Below are 7738 nucleotides of genomic sequence, written 5' to 3'. Positions count from 1 at the left end.
AAAACAATAAACAAGTTTTTTTATCACGAATTTTATTTTATTTTTTTTTAAATTTTATTATTCTCGTTCAACTATTAAACACAAATTACCCAACTCGCTGCAGCCGTTCTGAACTGACAACACGTATTTATATAATTTTGTAGTTTTTACTAATTCAGGTTTTAACACCAGCCACATAATTCACCAACCTCATGTATTATTATACTACTCTACAGTCTAATATAATATATAGGTATATTGTTATAAATTGTCTAGGTATATATCTACTAGTTACTATACTACATACCTACTATATTCTACCAGGTAGGACAAGAGCTACAGAAAATCACATATATACGCTGCAACAATATACTTATTACCTAGTATATGATATGACTGGTGGAAATCACGAACCAGGGGAAGGACGTGCAATTAACATTATACGATAGGCCTTCGTTGTCCTTGGCTATCAATTTCGTTTCTATCGTCTATCCGTCAATGATATATACCACGTATGGTATATCGCTATATTATAGAAATAAACGTCTAATCCGTGTACCTATACCTACCTATTTATATAATATTATACAAAACGCGAACAGTGATCTGTATCTATTGTTAACATCCGAGGCCGCTTTAGTAGACAAATAAATAAATAATAATAATAAAAAAATCACCTATAAACCTACAGCAGGTTATTCGGTTCATTAGCATAATATTTCCGTGTACTTTTCCCACGAAAAACTCCATAAATCTCCAGTGTATACAATACATACATTCATTGTCTTCTGGTGTTTCAGAACCCATCATCGATGACCACGTGAGTATATTATATTATATAAGTATAATATTATTATGTAGGTATACAAGTCGGAGGTCTTTGTGTAACGGTATACACAAATACTTCACAAATACCTTACGATCGCTTAACATTTTCGTTTTATCACTTGATATATGAGATAAGATGATAAAGATAAAAAAAATTTTTTTATAAATTATTCAAGTATATAACCTATAAGTTATAAGTTTTAATTACAATATAATATTTACATTCTAGCCGTCCGTAAAGTGTAAAGTTGTCCCCGATATAATGTCTACATTGAAAACGTTCAAATATACAACAAGTACGGGAATATGTATATATGTATATAGATACTCTAAATATAGGTTAATAAATAGGTTGACTAAAGTCAAAATATTATTCTCAGACCACATTAATCTCGACTAGTGGTAGAGTGAAAATAAGACGTAAATTCCTCGGAGGGTGCCATGTGACGTTCTATTACGTGTACTTTTAAAATTTTTCAAAACTATATTTTATCTATGTGCATTATTATATCTTCTTACATAGTAATGACATTAATAACTCATTCAATAGATATATAATGCACATCATAGGTACCTGCATGATAACTAAATATTTAAAAAGTAATGTCAACACTATAGAAAAAAATCTTTTTCCGTTTTAACCTACACTATGTATATTAGGTAGGTAATATGATCTTTATTTAAATACATACCTGACCGCCTCGCGCCTGTATGCATAACTTGAGAAGTCAGTACCTATTTCTCATTATAATATATAGTACGACTATTATACATTAGTACGATACGTTTAATACATTAATAAGTATCTACAATATTATGTAAACTTTACAAATGGATTTTGGAATTTAATAGTTTTAAAAACAGTTGTCAAGTTTATTTTAATCATGATTTTCTACAGTTAAAAATATATATTAATGAAACAAATTATTGTTTAAGAACTTTTTTCGTAAAATATAAATAAGTTAATCAAACTACTAAAATTATGGTTACTTCACTTCTGTATAATATAATATATTAATATGTAACATTAACGTGTTAATAATTATATTATGCTGTTCGTAACTAGAAGAGGGGGCAATTACTTCCCTGCAGTTATTTTATAACATGAATATAGGTACCTGATTGTTGAAAAAAAAATAGAATTAATTATGTCAAGAATTGCATAAAGATAGTATACAACGGTTTAACTTAGGTTGTGTTTAAAATTGAATAAACCATATATACCTAGTATATAACTATATGAGATATTATTACTCTATTATATTATTATTTCTCAATATTCTAATAAAAAGAAATCGATGATGTATTGGCGTATTGCTGAATGGTAATGTAATTAATATGCCCAAAACTATTAACATGTATAGCTACTAAAATAATTATAATATATACACTATACAGGTACATTACATAATTATTGCGTACTAAATTAATTTTAACGGATGTTTTCAATTTGTCATATGCACTAAGTATAATACAATATACCTATAGATTGACAATAGGTACTCTTAATTTCTTTTTTAATCTAACTATTAAGTATAATAGAGGAACGGAATAATAGGACCACGGTGAATTTATTGATCGCTAAATATAATATATTATATTATAATTTTAATTAATAAATAATTCAGTATTTATTATTTATTATTTATTATTTATATAGATATAAGCGCATGTGTAAGATGAAGTACACTATGCCTGACGTTTTTATATTACAGCGGTGTACCAACATATGCTTGCTCAACAAAAAGGTACAATACAAATTGGGATCATTATAATCATTATTCATTATCATTATAGACTGCCATATAACTGGCTACAAAAAAACCATAATATTATTGTGTACCTACAATGTGCGTATAGGACGTACCTATAGTTGTTAATTATTTGCATTGCGTGTATAAAATATAAATAAGCAAAATCGCGCTTCATCATTATTGTTATTATTATTAGTAACTGAACAAGATGACGTATCTACGTCATGTAATAATTATATGGATATGAGTACCTATCTATAAAAATAAACGAATCAAAGATTTTTATAAATTATGATATAGGTGTCTACATAATATTATAGTGGCACAGTCGATACAAGAAAATAATATAATAAATTATCGTTGTAATTATTACATGTTTTTTTGTAGATAGGTACGTCACACAATAATAATTAACAAGGGATAATAATTATATTAGGTACCTATATTATAACATTGTAGTCCCTAATATAACTGATGATTAATTTATAGGTATAGATCAACTTGTTGTTACTATTTTATACACTTCTTATTTACTTCGTGTCACATAATATAACATATAAAGTAATTACAAGTCATTATTATAATATATGATATTCCGAACCATAACGGCTTAAGATTTTATATTGCGTATCACGCTGCAGTTATTAATTTATATTATTCTATAATATTATACTACCTATAATGAATCATTTATAAAAGTACCTGTACTGGCTGTACTTAAGCATGCATTATAAGCTGATTAATTTATATTATGATTTGTGTGTTCTTATATTATATACATAGTTCAAGACGTTTAAATAGCATATTATACATTATACCTACTGTATTATAATATGTAGGTGTAGTGCACTAGTGCACCATGTTCTACGTATAGTAACATGCAATTACTTGAGTAATACATAATAAACTATAATATGTAATAATATAATAAATACGAATGGTGATTAAATATTTACAATATTTAAGCGTAATATTATTATATTGATAGTGAGTACATATTTTTCATTTTCTATATTAAAACATTTAAAACGTAGAAGGTATAGAGGTACGTACGGTACGTCATGATTCATGCTAGACAAATACAACAGGTAATTCGTATACACTTGCATAATATATTAAGTATACGATTTGAACTTGGTTTCGTAGTTCCGAGAAATCCAATAACAATAATGATAGTTTAAGTATTTACCTTTGGATGTTACTTTTTAACACTTTTGGTTGTACTAAAAAAAGTAAACATTCTCGAACACGTTGTTGTTAACCATCACGCAACGATGTCCGTCAAAAATAAAACTACTTATAATACAATAAATATAATATTATAGGTACTATGTATATGCATCAAGTATATGAATACATATTTTATATTTATATACAGTGTTTTATAATATATAAGAAATATATTTAATAATAAGCAATACTTTTATATAATAATATATATATATTTTTTCAACATTTATCTGAATATATACAATCTATAATAGTAGTTACAATAAGCATATGAGCTGGATTATACAGTTGACTTTGAAAGCGTGAGGGGAGAAGCTACCCAGCAGTAACACTCGACGTATAATAATATAATAGGCATCTCTGAATACAACTACAACAGTAAACAATGCTGTTTATAATTCGATAATTATGGTAAAAATAAAAAATGGTGGTTCGGTTTTGTTCATATTACATACATCCATAGTATAATATCATATATTAAATAATATAGTTTGGTACCTGTAAAAACGATAATTGTCTGTACTATACAGTATGAAGGACTTGCGTTAATTTCCCACCATTAATAATATAATAAACAAAATAGAATCGTGAAGTTCTAGCAAGGAATCTTTTTTAGGAAAGTGAGCCGATTGAAACCAATCGTAAAATTGTATGAACTTTTTAATATAATATATTATACTAAGTTAAGCTAAAAACCAGCAAGAGAGAAAAACGTCATCGGTTTTATTAAGGAAGTGCGGGGAAATATATATACCTATTATATAGGTAATATTATAGATAAATATCATAATAGTTGGGCGTAACAAAACGACAAAACTTTCGAACAATGTAATGATATAAATTCAAATATAATATCAAATTGTGTATCTCAATTATTTATATGTTTAAATTTCACTACACATACAATATATATATATATATATATAATATACATACATGCGTACCTATAAATATAATACATGTACCTACTGCAGAGCCGTAGGCTATTGCGCATATATATATACTTTTATATGTATATAATATATAGATATTATATACTCAGTGGTACCTATGCATATATAATATTTATTGATGTTATAATTATATAATTTAAGAGTGTTGGGTACTCGTATATCATATATTTAGCTGGCTTATCCATCTGGCCACCTACCACTATTATATATAGGTACGCCTCACGAAGTCGCGCGCATTTTTTCAATGGCCTCGTCGTCTTCGGTTACAGACATCATGCGCGTTATATTGCAATCAAATATATTAATACTGCTATATTATATTTTAAGAGGGTATACAAAATACCAAAACGAAACGGTTATTGAAATCACGTGGGGGATTTTATTTTCCACGGCGGCCGTCGCATATTATTATGTATATAGACACCTATAATATCATTATATAATAGACTTCACCACCGCACACGCATGTACCTGGTATATGGTATATATATATATCATAATATAATATGGGTAGATGAGCACCGAAGTCTCTTCGCAGCCGTATTGTGCGTATGGCTCGTAAAAAAAAAAACCATCGGCTACGACGACGACGACGACGATATTACTATTATATACGACCGTGCCGAGTGCGCGTGACGCGGTCCGTGCGAAAAGCTATTATTGAAGAATTAACCGATGGCGGCCGCGACGTGTCTCCGTCGCGAACACACGCGCGATGCTGTACGACAGCGTTGCGAATCAGCGGAGATGCGATAATGTATTTTATGTATTTTATGTATGCGCGTCTGATGTTTTTCGGGCTCGCGGTAGGTACCTATACATATTAATATTGTGTGAGACGCATATTATATGGTCGTTTAAAAACCATCGGAGCCATATAATAATATTATAATAATAATATCTGGCCGGTCTTGGTTTTGTCAACTTCTCTGCAAGAGGAACAAAACTTCAGCACTGTTCCGTAGCGAGTAATTTTTAAAGTTGCTGCTGCAGGGCCCTAGAACGATTATATTATTATTATTTGCGACTCTAAAACATATAGATCCCTGTTATATATATCGATATCTAAAGTGGATCTTATTGAAAAGTTATTATATCAACAAAAACCAATTTCATAAAAAAAACCACAGATTATAATATACTATAATATTATGAATATTATTCGTGAAAAATTAATATGATTAGAATAAAATATATCTAGAAAATGCGTCATCTAAGCTGACCGCGATGGATAAATGTCACAATAGTAATTTAGATAAGATAATAGATGAGTAATTGTATAGGTCTCAAAGCTGTATATTATAATAACCAGAGCTTGCAAACGTTATAATAACGTTTTGATGATAATGTTATATTTGACAAAAAATTATTGAAATTTGTAAACGCAATTATAACGGAAAGCCATAATCAAAAATAATTAAATACCGCAAAACAAAACATAACGATTAACAAAACATAACGCAAGACGTAATTATAGAATTTCATTGAACGAAAAGTAACGCAAAACGAAATAATTTAAAATCCATTTATTTAAAAGTTGTATTGGTTTCGTAGAAATATTTATTTCATGTATACAGAGATTAGAATTGATTATATTACATTCGGTATCCGGGCCATTAACTGCCCGCATTAGTTATTACATTTAATAGGTATTACCTAACACTATTCTCATTAACGATAAACCGCGCAAAACTTGTATTCGTTTTAGTTCTGAATAACGATAAACTCAAAACTTGTATAACGTTTTAATTGTGAATAACATATAACAGATTTTTTTTTTCATATTCAATCCCTGATAATTACACTGTTTCACGCATCTTAAAAACACGAATCCGTTCATATAGTTATAAGGTACCTACAAAATAAATAAATTCAAATTTGTTAAGGTTGGTCATGATTGTTCTTAGGACGTATGCTAATACGCTGCCAATATTTCATAAAAGATTATCGAAACGAAATGGTAGCATCCAAGTATATATACTAATTACTCAATATGATATTTAAAAATGCGTAACGGGATTTGCAGAGCACTATAAAACATGATGTGACTTATTAGGTTTTAAAATACTATAAAATCGGTTGTCCACGTGGAAATGTTGTATTTGTTATTTGATTACATTTTTTTTGTTCAGAAAACTGTTTAAAAATCTTTTTTTTGCGTTGTCTATAATATTATGTAGGAATGATCCGTATATCATAATAATATCATTGACCATCGTTGTTATATTTTGATAACATAGATTCTTATAGGTAGTGCATTCTAAACTTATTATAGTTATTGTAGGTAGATCGCCTTATTCCCTATGCATCATTTCAACATGAAAAAAATATGTGGTTGTGACTCGTGAGTTATTAATACAACCTCAGCACTCCCGGCATATTTAGAGGTATATAATCGATATCATATTATACAGTTGTGCCTTTACTGTGTGTCAGTGTCCGAACATTGTAAAGGATAGCTAAAGGTACTATTGTGTCTACATACAATATAATATTTTATACGATACCATTTTCTCGGTATTACGGTCGCGTCACAGATTAACATCTATATCAATATTATCAAAAGGTTTTAATTTTTTTCCTCCCCATCTCGAATCAATTAACCTGATCGCAAAAAACAAACGAAACCTAGACATAATAATATTATACTAAACATAATATTATATTATATATACACACACACACACTCTCATATATATATAAAATCTCATAACGAGGTACCTATATATTATTACTATTATTATTATTATATTGTGCGACACAGTCGAAAGAGGCGTACCTGTAGCGTGCGTGCGTGCGCCTTCGAAACGAGCCTCGTTCTCCCTTCCACGGTCGCCCAATAACCGCTCCGGCGGCCGCCAATAACCTGTGGTAACCGCCGCCGCCGTCGGACCGTTTTCGTCTCTCCGCCGCCCGACACGTCGTGCCGTCTCTGTCGCGCGCGCGCGCCGCCGATACCGCGGCCGGTGACGGGGACGCGCGGCGGTGGGCGGC

This window comes from Acyrthosiphon pisum, chromosome X (assembly GCF_005508785.2).
Source record: "Acyrthosiphon pisum isolate AL4f chromosome X, pea_aphid_22Mar2018_4r6ur, whole genome shotgun sequence".
In the NCBI taxonomy this organism is placed as follows: domain Eukaryota; kingdom Metazoa; phylum Arthropoda; class Insecta; order Hemiptera; family Aphididae; genus Acyrthosiphon; species Acyrthosiphon pisum.
This window is presented reverse-complemented; position numbering follows the sequence as displayed.